Genomic DNA, 13,362 nt, shown 5'->3' on the forward strand with positions numbered 1-13,362 from the left:
GAGGGTGTACCAGGTGGTTCCGAGTGCGGCTGGATGGATGGGCTAGTAGCTGAGATACTCTAGTTTTGAATTTACCACGCATATCCCTTTAGCAATATTGCCTTTACAACAAAAAGTGTTGTAAAGCCATGCATTGTAAAGATATGTGTGGTAAAGGGGTGCGTGGTTACGATGCATTCGTTGTTGTGACAACGCTGTTGACGCACACGTGGTATAGCCATATGTCCTTCTGTCATACAACCTACAAGGGTGCCTGCCTTTCAGACAGGTTTGGTTTTGTGCAGGAAGGTACATCTTCCAGCACATACAGATTGCTCTGAGGCATGTTCCCATTTCTGAGTGTGCTGCTTAAAGCTGCACCCTTCAAAAGTGGAAACAAGTGGGAAACAATGTGACATCTCACCACCATCCACATCTGGTGATGAGTTGTACAACTAGTATGAATGCCATGGTCTACCAATATATGTCAATCTGGTGATGGGTCAGCATCCATGGGTGGATGTGTGGGAACAGCCACACTCTACTCATGGCACACCTCCCTGCCTTAGAGTTACACAAGTCTGCGTTTTGTGCAGATTTGGGTTACTCTAGGTTCATCTTGCTGCTCAGGGTTACACAAGGTGCCTTTGCAGGGTTTGACAATTCTTATTTAGTTTTGTCATTGCCCTTATGTCTCCTTGCATGGAGCAAGTGCTACCCCATGGAAGAGCTATCAATCTTGCACAGGTATGCATGTAGCTGCCCATTACCTGATTTACAAAAGTTTCTGGTGTTACAAATGCTGCTCCAACAATGTGTGGGTTTTTATAATAAATAACAATCCCCACACAGTTATCACCTAACAAGGGCTTTGTGACACAGGATGTTAAAGGTATTGCCAAATGTGTGTTTTGACCTTTCACTACCCTTGCACACTCATACATGATTGTATTTGGTGTATACTTCCTTCTCACTGTAAGGTTGGCATCAGAGCCTCCATCACCTCGTGTGGCACTAGAGTACCTTACAACAGTCACGAAGACCTGGCTTTTTATGTTGTGGGCTCACAGATGAGTCCCTTTGTGTGCATGCAGTGTCCAGGCGTTACCTGCAACTGAACACACTACATTGTGAGACACTGGCATCTCTCAATGGATACTTAAACCCAGGACTATGTCATGAGATAAGAGCAATGTATGTACATGCACTTTGATGAGCCATATAATTGGCTTAGGATGTGTGAAGATTGTTAGAATTCACTTAGATAGGTTAATCCATTAGACATTAACCCCCACATGCATCAACTTATTTAGGAAGTGCAAACGGTGCGAATCGGTAAATTCGGCCGTTTGCACTTCCTAAATAAGTTTTTGGGATGCATCATGCATTTTTGTGAAATTCGCTATTTTTAGCGATTTCCAAAAATGCAATTGCTTTTAAGGAATCGCAATTTTGCGATTCCTTAAAAGCAATGCATGATTGTTTTTATAATTGCGAATTAGCAATTAGGAGGTGCAAATTACCACGAGTTTGAACCTCGTGGTAATTTGCGAAAAGTTTTGAAAATGCTCAAAAATGCATTTTTTAAACTTTTATGTTTCAGACACACATGTCCTTAGGACTTGTGTGTGTGAAACATGCACTTCAAATTACATTTCTGGGGTGCAGGGTGGGGGGTCCTTTGGACCCCCTCTGCACCCTTAGAATGCATTAACAAATTGTGATTTTCAAAAAGAAAATCGCAATCTGTTAAAGCCTTCCCATTGATCCCTATGGGCCGGCCCATAGGAATCAATGGGAATTGCGAATTCGCCCTTTGGAATTCGCATAATATTTGCGATTCGGTAAAAATTGCGATTTTTACCGAATCGCAAATATTTTGCGAAAATATACATGCATCCCATTTTGCGAATTCCAAATTGCGATTCCCTATTTTTCGCAATTTGGAATTCGCAAAAGGCCGGGGTGATGCATGTGGCCGTAAACTCCTTTCTGTCCCGTTTTTGTGAATTGCGGTCATACTGGTGATGATGTACCTTTATGGTGGTATTTGCAAGTTATTATAACTTAACTTGTTGCCAGACCAAATCATAAGATAATTTTGGTTTGTTCTCTGAGTCTCAAGTTTTCTCATTACTCCGAGTATATGTCATGTCAGCACTTGTGTCTAAACACATTAATTTCAGTGTCTATACGAATATATGTTAGACATTGATTGTGCATTAGTTAGTATGTACAAAATGTTTTAGGTATAACTTTGTACACATACATGTTTTTTTTACTTCACTGATGATTACTTTATTTGAAAGTTACAGCTGTAGGAGCACTTTTTGCTGTATCTGTAAAGGTGACACGTACTCCCCCAATTTTGTTAACAGTGCACTTTACATTGCCTTACACACTATTGTAGGATCCGTTACCTGATAGCTTTCAACATATATATCTACGGATGGATCCAAAGACATCTAAATTACTCATTGGGTGATAGGCCTTCTCATCTAACATCTTTGTGACAATATACAGGACACAGCTGAATGTTGCATATCACAAACTGAGTGCGACAGTATTTGTTTATGAGTGACATATGTTTGATAGTCCACATGGGACCTTGATATAGACACATGTCACCCTTTGACAATGTTTAAGTCATTGCATAGTCATTTTGCAGTGTGAAGTTTCATGAAAGAAATGGTACTTGTATGGTAATGCCTTTAACAGCTTAACAGTCATGGTGATGTGATGGTAATCTATTTTTTGTTCAATAAATAGTTGTACATTTTTATTCTTTAAAGTCCATATATTTATGTGGCCTCATAAATATGGCAATTTTATTCAGTGTTTGTTGATAGTGGTTCAGATGTCACACATACTTAAATCTGATGCTCAAAAAATTGCTGGTACAAATTAATTTGGCAGGTCACATTTCTGTATGACACGTATTCACATCTTTTTGATGACTGTTACAGTGATTAGGTCCACATTATTTTTTAAAAAATTAGAAAAATGCTAACATGAAGACATTTTGATGAGTGTAAAATTATTTATAGTTACAGCTCACAAATCAATTATCAGTGACAAAAGATTTGACAAATATTAAGAAAATAAATTGTCTACAATTCATCTGACATGACCTGCCATTGTGTGCTCAATATCTGCTTCTGATTCATCATCCTCATCATGCTCAGGTGAGATTGCACATTCATACTCCCATGGTACATTTGTCTTCTATGCAGTGCAATACTGCACAGACTGATATCATCTTTCAAACCATTAGTGGAGATTACAGTTGTCTTCCACCAGATTGATCAAGGCATTTAAAAAGGGACAATAGTACCTCAAACATGCACAACACAACATTTCTAGTTTTGCTCACAGAATCATTATATTTTTTCTGACACTCCATCTGCAGACTTTGATAGGGAGTTATAATCCATGCCTGCAAACCATATCCATGGGCACCTGAAATGGGAGAAATCACCATTCAAATGATTGCTTTTTTTTTTGTTACGTCTACATATTCTTAGATATTGCTTTCCATTGCTTTACACATGAATGTGCAACATATATGGATCATTGTACATATTGTACAAAGTGTAAGACATACAACACATCATTATACTTCAAAAGTAGTAGTATACGTAAGTTAGAATATTTGTGTCAGCTATATGAGAATTGTACTTGATATGCATACAATGTTTCCAACATTGGTAGGTGCTTATTTTTTATCGGAAATAGACTGTGATACCTTGTATTTATTAAGATTTAACCAAGGTTATTTCCTTGTGTATGTTTGGTAAACTGAGAAGCAGCAAATGTGAGAAACTTGAAGCAAAAAATGTTATATCTATCCCATTAATAAACTAAGTCAATGTGGGTTAATATATATGTTTATATTTTGACTTTGAATGTTGTGATACCTGTAAATATGCTGCTCTTTTCTCTTTTGGTATCACATAAGTACCATGGGGCAAATTTATGAGATCAGTGGTGCAGGACAGCACAGCAAGTGGTGCCTCCATTGCATGCACAATTGTTTTGTGTAGGAGGCAGGGTTGGCATACAAAATAAGCCTGGGCATCGCTAAAAAAAAGTGGCCCGCATTTGTGGATTGCCTTTCCGCAAATCTGCTTTGGCAAAGTTATATGAAAAGAAGGGAAGGGGGGCCTCCGACAGAGGCATCTTTTCATAATTTCACTTAGATAAAATTAAATGCACGGATAAGTTCACACCTGTGAACCGCACCTGAATACAAGTGAGAACACTTCTTCTCAGACCCCCTGCCCCACTCAATCTGCATACATTAATGGGCTGGCCCAGTGAGAGAAAGGGAGTGGCACCTCTGTCCTGTTGGTAAAAAGGAGGAACAGAGGCCCATCTTTCTCCAGAAAGGCCACTCAGGCACCCACTGGGCTGCTGGCGGCCTCTGAACAGCACAGGCACCTCCCACACCGGCCCACAGGCAGCCCATAAAAGAGGCCCTAAGCTGGAACTTGGATACCTGCCCTCTTGGCCATTGGCCAATTGCCCTCCTTAAAAATTTGCCCTGGTAGGAAGGGACGCCTTCCTGCACAAAAACAATTCTGAGAGGTGTTTTGCTCTTTCTATGTTTGCTGCAGAATATTCAAGACAATCAAAAAATGGCTCTACTCCTCAAGATTTCGGACCAGGCTTACGAAACTTTCAGGCAACCCAATGTATTAAGGAAACTTGGAGATCGCAGAAACGCACAATATTTACTAAGATATGGTGCACTTGTAGCAGCCTAGTGCCTGCCCAGGCACCCTTGCCCACGATGCAAGGGGTCTGTGGTATGGTCAGAATAGTTTTTGGGCAGGATTGGAACCCTAAAAACTGTACTCAGAGGCTTTTCTATTTGTATTTGTGCTGCAGAATACAGAATATGTTTTGGTGCAAACCCCGGTTTACAGACTTTAGTAAATTTGGGTTTGCGTCAAGATACCTGGGTGGATGCACAGCAATGTCCTTACTCCACCCATGTAACACAGGTCACTGCATTGCATTACTTCTTTTTACAAAGCCACGCAATTCAGGCTTCCTGTGACTTTGGAAATTTAAAAATACATTTTACATCATGGCTACTCCAAAATATTTGCACAACTGTAGGAAAGTGCCTTTTTTGTATGGTCACCCCCACATCTTTTGCTGTATTGTTGATGGTTATGACTCTGAAAGTACATTGGAGCCTGTTTCCCAGGCTCCAGTACCGGTGCTCTCTTCCTGAAACTGATACGAGTAAATTGGAAATCCAAATTGAAAAGAAATGTAACCCCCTTATAAGTTCCTAATATGTGGTACCTGCGGTACCCAATGCAAGGGTCTTAAAGGGGTCACTAGGTCCTGAAGCACTATGTGTGCCACCCTGAGTGGCCCAAGTAACCGGATGACAGCAGTCCCGCCGCTGCAGACTGCAGGAGCAGTGTAAACTGCTCAAACTCAACTTTGCCTTCACCATGTGTGGCAAGGTCATTTCTCTATTTTTAATATATGCCAGTCACCCCTAAAGAAGGCCTCCTGAGTCCAGCAGACAGGGTGCATTACATTAAAGATGTGGACATAATAGTGCAAGATTATTTGTCCCAATAGTGACCTTTTCCTTTAACTGATACTATAAGTGATTAGCGGTCCATAGGTAACATAGGCTGGATCTTGGGAAAACTTGAGGTCACCATCTCCATTATGGTACTGCCAAAATATATGTCATGTTTGGTATCAAAAAATGTGCCTATCACCCCTGACACAATGCCCATGTTGAGGATGATGTGGCATCCACCTAGGTGGCTACCTTAAGGTTTGCTTACCTGATTGCCCCAGCCTTTCCATTCCTCTGGCTGCCAGCCGCCACTGCTGCCGCCAAGACAAGAATCTGATCAATTGCCGGGAGGTGTGTACTCTCCCAGGAGTCAGAAACTATGGCCTGGACAGGAAGGTGGTCACACCTACCTACCTGACAGTATGGCTAGTGAAGTGGCACATCAAGGCAGTAAGTGTCAAAGCCTTTATCGTCTGTAGTATGCAACCAGACTGCACCCTCAAAGAAGGAAACATCCCTCTCCCAAACCCAGACACATTTGCACCTGGGCAAATTATGTAATGAAAAGGTGTAAACCCCCGGAAGGCTAGCCACACCTCTTGGGTGGGCTTCCTCTTCTATACAGATAAGGAGGGATTCTGCCATTTTTAAAAGTGGGAAAATCTATGGTTCTGGGTAGAAAAGGTGACAAGCACCCTTTGATGCAGTCACCTCAGGGACGGATTAGCTGCTAGGGCGGATAGCCCATTGGCCAATTGTTCTCACACCCCTATATCCCCTAGATCTAAGAATTAAGGGCACCCCTGGCACCAAAGCCTCAGTTCTGATCTGACTTTCATCAAAGGACAAAGAAGAGACGTGAGTCTGTGACAACAGGAGCTGCACAAGCCAAAGGCATGATACTTTGCACCTGTGGCAACCTTCCTGGAACTGCACGACTGTGACTCGTCCAGGACCAATGACCGGTTCCCCAAGACAGAGGTACCCCTTTTGGAGACATAGGCAAATACGGAGTCCCCTGGACTAGTAGCACTAGTCCCCTGAAATACGCAAGTTAAAAACAACGTACCGGAACCAAAGAATCGGTGGCCAACGGGTCCTCCGAGGGATTCCTCAAAAGTAGATGGCCAGTGCATTGTGGGGAATGTAGTCTTGACCTACAGCAAGTTGCAGGTCACTACCATTTCTCCCTGGACTTCCGGACATCAACATAACGTCTTGCTGACATTACTGCTGCCAAGACTTATTGTTGGCCAGTTCAGCAACCATTACCATTACTCGATAATGCAACTCGAGGGAACACCACAACATCTTCATCCGACACCAGATGTGGCCTTTTTGTTGACCTTTTGGACCAGTTTTCTCACCAACACCATGTAAGCGGTAAATCCATCTCCCCCCCCCCCCCCCCGGCTTCTGCTCCAGCATGACGGACAGCCAGGACAACTCTGCACCTAGACTTCTTGAGCTGGGAAAAATCTACCTGACTGTTCAGGCTTGGTCCTGGGACTTGCCTCAACTTAACCCTCCTAGGGTTCTACACAGTGTGACCTGCAAGTGAGCAATTGTCACTACTGCTTTTTCCCATTGATCGTAATGTTAAAGTTTTGCAGTATTGATTTGTTCTGATTTCTTATTGCTTCTAAAATCCATTACTTCGGTTGTACTTGTTTTTTTAGAGTTTTATAGAGCGCAAACCAGACCTGAGAAATCGGGTATCAGAGCAAACAATCAATCAATCATTAATCTTTATTTCAGCAATTGCCATAAAAGATGAGCATAAAATTACAACAACAAGAGTCAGACATCAATGTTACACCAATAGCAGGATAGCATACGGATAAAACAAGAAAATGCCCCAATACATAGCAGCCTATAGTATAAAACACAATCAAATAAATCAGTGCTAGTTGATTATTTGGACAATCTATTAGGTAAAAAACGAGAGCAATTTTAGATAAAATTTAAATTATGGTTAAAATGACCAATACAAAAGGATTGCACACTCTGTAGTACATGATCTGGTCAGGGATGGGGTACCCTAGAAATTAAAAGCCGTCTCTTATGCCATGCAGCTTCATGAAATTTGGCCATTGCAAAAACAGTTGCTTTTGAGAGGCCAGTCTTGAGAATTCTAAAGGCCTCAGAGCATATAACAAACCCTAGATTTTTGCATATTGGGATTATCCAAAACCTTCTAGCCGCACTGTGAGCAGGACAAAAGAAGACTAAATGCAATTCGTCTTCAAGCCCACAATTGCAGCCAGGACAATTTTCCAGGGAGTGGAGCTTCCATTTACTTGTGAATGCTCTAAGCGGAAGAGTACCATACCGCCATTGGAAATATAATTTCCTGGCCAGGTTCGGAAAAATATCATCAAAGACTGGCTCAAGCTTATAAGAATCTTTCACCCCAAGAAAGGTGTTAACCAAGGAATCTGGACGTGTACCCTGTGTGTGGGATGCAAGATTACATGCGTCAAAGGTTGCCACCAGGTGTTTACGGGAAAAACCCTGACAGGTCACTTCAGGCCAGGGTCACTCCACAGGGTAGGAAGACCCAGCCGGGCAAACTCAGTTTTTAGATATTTAAACCACGGGATGTTCTCTATGGTAGGAAGAGCAAGAATTTCCTGCAGTTCCTGCCTATAGTTGGCTAACTCAGGGGTAGACCATAATCTTCTCCCGAAGTTTAGGGGCTTTACACCCACCACTTCGTCCAAAGGTTTTAGACCCAGATCCTACCTGAGAGGCAGAAGGGGGTGCTAGCCGGTAACTTTAGGAGTTGTCTAAGAAACTTGTTTTCAACTATGACCAGCTCTTTTTTGCAAGCGTGTCCCCAAAGTTCACTGCCATAGAGAATCCCGCCTCTGGCCTGGAGTCTATAAATCTCCAACGGGGGGGCTAACGGTCTAAGAGATGATTTATTAGAATTGACTGGCCTAATTATACCCCCTGCTATTTGGGTCAATCTGATCTGGGACTTAACTTGATGATCGCCCCATTCCAATTTGTCATTCAAGGTCACTCCCAGATACTCAAACGTAAGGACTCTTTCTAGCCTATTCAGGCCTATGGTGGGATTGGGCCGTGCTTTTTGGGGGGGATTAAAAATCATGTACTTGGTCTTCAGGGCATTTATTTCGAGACCATGCTCTAGACAGAATGCCTCAAAGCCCTCGAGAATAATCTGAATCCCCATTGGGGATTTCGACAGCAGGAGGGTGTCGTCCGCAAACATGACTGCGGGCACCCTCTTACCGCCGAGTCTTGGTGCATCTGTGTTGGGGACAATGTTTAGGTGATCGATTACCCCGTTGACAAAGAGGCAAAACAGGGTCGGTGCAAGAACACATCCCTGCCTTACCCCTCTGCCAACGGGAAATCTTTGTGAGAGGGCACCCGATCTCCCGCACCTAACCTGTGCGTAATTGTGTGTATGCAAGCGAACAATGATGTCTAAAAGAGCAGGGGGATACCAAGGTTGGCGAGTACTGACCATAGTTTACTCCGCGGAACCAAATCAAAGGCTGCACGGAGATCAACGAAGACGGTGTACAACGTACCCCCCTCCACCCGCACCGTCTTCCAAAACAGAAGGACCAAACAAAAAATTTGGTCCATCGTTGACACCTTGCTCCTGAACCCTGCCTGAAACGTGCTTAAAACTGAATGGTCCATCATCCATTCATGCAGGCGGTCAAGTATCAGCCTCGCAAAAGTTTTTTGTGAAACATCAATGAGGCTGATTGGCCTATAATTGGCTGGGAGCAGAGGAGAGCCCTTCTTGAAGATAGGTACAATCTCTGCTCCCAGCCAAGTATTAGGGACCGCCATTCCCCCGAGAATTGCGACAAAAACTTCCAGCAGATACGGGGCCCAAATCCTGGGTTGGTGCTTAAATAAGCCTCCCGGGATTTTATCTAACCCTGGGGCCTTACCCGAGGGCAGTTTACATATTATATTAAGGACCTCCCCCAGTGAAAAATGCAGTGTCTCAGCACCCTCCACAATTTCAAATTGCGCAGTTAACCCGCCAGAAGGTAGAAGTTATTCAAACGTCAGCTCGTCTTGGAGCTTGGGTGGGCCAAGGCTAACCTCTTCATAGAGGCTGCGGAAATGGTCCTCCCAAACCAAAGCCGCTATATTATATAGTCGCTGTGTATTGTTTACAAGTCACTCAATAATCAAGCTCCCCACTTTCTCAAACAGAATCTTCTCCATCATGTCCCAACCCGATCTCTCCGTTCCTCTATTCAGAACTTCTTGGCTGTGCCTTGCACTAGAACAGTCACCTGGGGCCACAGGCGTTTCCTGGTTGCCGCCCCTAGACTCTGGAACACCCTTCCTGCACATATCCGAGCAAGTCCCTCCCTGTTCACATTCCGCAAACAGCTAAAGACGTGGTTATTTGACCAATAGCCTTGTATATCTTCTTTACCCAGTTGCTGATCCATCCCTTAACTAGCGCCGAGACGCCCACGGGTATTCGCCGCGCTCTACAAATGTCAATAAATAAATAAATAAATAAATAAATATTGGCCTCCACAGCCTGAGTCGGCTCGGCAGACCCTGTTCTCACTATCTGCCAAAATTTGCGAGCATCTCTAATCTGAAGAGAGGCCAGCATATTATCCCAGTTAGAATAGTCCCATTCCACCTTTGCTTGGTGGATTGCTTGCTTTAATTCCGCCCTCCTAATCATAATTATTTCTGTATCCCTTGGATTCTTCAAAACAGCGAGAAGGTTGGCCTTTGCCTTCCTGCAAGCTGGATTGAACAATGAGGGTCTTTGCCCCCTGCGGGACCCTTTCCGCACGATTGGATTTAGAAGTTCAACAAGGGTGTCCACCAATTCCGTATGGAGGGTGCCCAGCTTGGGGAAGAAATTTTCTGGCGAGGATTGACTAATAAGGGCCCGACACGTTCAAATAAGGGAAGAATCCCAGCATACAGCTTGGAGATGTGGGTAGGATTATCCAAAAGCTTAGTCCACCTCACTCTGCACCTATCATTAGTTAAAATTAGTTTAGAGTTTAAAGAAGCCTCTGCAGGCTGGTCGCCCAAGTGACCACTGGGCGCAACCAGCGAGAGAATCAGCGCGTTGTGGTCGCTGTCAGTTCTTTGGACTACCACAAAGTCAGAGACCTTGTTCCAGTCCGATGTCTGAACCAGGATATAGTCCAAATGAGACTCTTGCCCTGATTTATTAAAGGTAGGTTTTGAAGGGATGTCATTCTGAAGTCGGCCATTACAAGCCCTCAGGGAATTGCTGAGAGTAAGTGCCATAATTTGTGTTGCTAAAGGAGACCATGGCTTAGGTGGGGGGCAAACCAATTGCGGAATTCCCCACTGGTCATCCTCCTCCATAAGTGCTCCCTCCATAGTCAGCGTTAGCGGCTCATTCTGACAGTTAAAATCTCCCCCCAACATGATCCTAGCACCCAGGGGTATTCTGGGGAGAAATAAAGAAAGCTCATCCCAAGTGGGTGAGGGCTTTGTTATGCCCGTCGGTCTGGAGTATACGTTTTTCAGCGCGAGTTGGGTATGATTCGTCCATTCCAACAGCACGCACTGAACATCCAGTGAATTAGTTTGGAGGGCCCTAGCCTTACATCCCAGGTGAGAAGCCACCCATATACAAAGACCCCCCCCCCCCGAGGGCCGTCCTTTCCCCTCCCATTTAGCTGGGATTGTGAAGGTTGCGTACCCTGAACGCCATGTGTCCTTCCGTACCCATGTCTCCTGAAACAGGCATATGTCCTGTTCATCAATGAAGGAACCCCACTTAGGGGAGTCTAACTTACCCTGAAGCCCCACCAAGTTCCATGAAAGGATGGACAGATGGGATGTGTGCTCTCCAGGGGATGAAGCAGGGGAATCAAATACAGTAGCCACAGTAGTGTCCACCAGCTCGGCAGAGCGCTTTACATGTGCACCAGTTTTGTTACAGATGGGCATATTTATTTTAGTTAGGCAAGGGGAGATTAAATGATTTGCCCAGAATCACAGGATGTTGAGCGTCGTTGCTGAGTCTTGGACCCGGTTCCCCAGCTTAGAGGTCGACCGCTCTAGCCATAAGGCTACATTCTCTTATCTGATTTACTTCATTTTGGTGTCTAACTTTATATAAAAATCTGCTTATTTTTAATAAATTTGTGTTGGATTTCTTTCAAGTTGTGGTAATTACTTATTGTCCATGTTGGTACTCTGAAATTCAGAGCACACTTTCCTCTACTAAAGTCAGACTGCTCTATGTCACTTTAAAAGGACTGAGCAAAGTATTTGTTATTGCAAATCAAAGGACAATCTTTGGGATATTGTGAGAATATTGCAGAGTGAAGCCTAACCCACATCACTGCATAATACTCCACCTTCATACAGCATACATGACACTATATCTTTTTAAATATGGGCCCAGGTCTCATGAGCTTATTGGTTACATCAAAGAGTCTGAAGGAGTTGAAGTGTTAGTCCAAGATGTACAGGCTTTGCAGAGAATGCTAATATTAGCATTTAAATACATTCAGAACTAAAAAGCATTATCAAAATCTATAAATTAATAGGCAGTTTTTTATGCATTTTAGGCCATATATTTCAAGGGGTTGCGTTGCTCTAGCGTCACACAACAAGGTGCAAAAGCAATGAAACCCTCAAGATGTGTTTTTCTAAAGCCACGCAAGGCCCCTTTGTGCACCCCGATTGGCTTGATAATTCCAGCAAATCACTGCGTTGCGTTACTCCCCCACAAGGAGGCGTTCCATGGGTGCTGCATTCCCAGATTTTCCATTACTGGTAGACCTGGGAATGCGACAACACTGCTACACCTTCGCAGGTGAGGCATAACAAGGTCACATATCTTTATTTCCCCTTGTTCATTCCTATTTCTATTGAAAGAGGAAATGCCTCAGGGGAAGCAGAATTGATTTGTGCAGGAAGGGGCACCTTCCTGCACAAATCAATTCTGCTTGCATCGCAGGCACTCTTGCACCATGGGGCAAGAGTGTCTGCATTGTCGCCAGACAGTGCATTGCGTGCCAGCACGGTAAAAAGGCAGAAACGTGCCATACAATGTTAACAATAGTCCATTCCTGCCCTTTTTTCATCACACAGAGCAGCAAGGCGACTTGCTGTGTTGCTTCACTTCTTGATAAATATGGCCCTCTAGGTTTATTTAGCCAGCACACCTTAGACCTTAAAGGATTTATGCACACCTTCTTTCCATATTTACGGAACTCACATGTTAGATGAGAATTTGACCAGAGCAAACTAATATATGTATGCACTTCAATTACATCTTTAGGTGTGAGCTAAAACATTAACTACTTTGCCTGATAGTAATTTGTTTGTCCTACAGAAGCACATTATATATAAACAGTAGTGACATGGTTATATCTTTTCATGTGCATGATAAATCCTCATATAAATGGACCACAGTGAACATATATTGCAATAACAGTAGTGAACGTAAGTGATCTTGGACTGAAATGGAAGCATCCCAGAATAAAGGATATACTATAATCTTTCCTACAGGTGAAAGCAGAAGTAATAAGCGAGTGAACATGGCCCATAGCGCGTACCTTTATCCGTAAAGTAGATGGCTTAGCAGCTTCAGAAATATGTACATGATTGAAATTATCCACAGATCGCACGGATCGGAAGCCTGTTTTGGAAGTAGACATTTAACCTTCAGAGTGATAACAGATGATCTGTCAGAAATGAGACAAGCTGACAGAGGGGTTTCTTTTGCAAAAGTTATATTTCCGATTATATTATTCACCATTCGTTTTGTAATAACTAAAGGTATTCTACTTCAACGGAAGTGTAAAAAA

The sequence above is a fragment of the Lissotriton vulgaris genome, chromosome 2_1, assembly GCF_964263255.1.
Source record: "Lissotriton vulgaris chromosome 2_1, aLisVul1.2, whole genome shotgun sequence".
Taxonomy (NCBI): Eukaryota; Metazoa; Chordata; class Amphibia; order Caudata; family Salamandridae; genus Lissotriton; species Lissotriton vulgaris.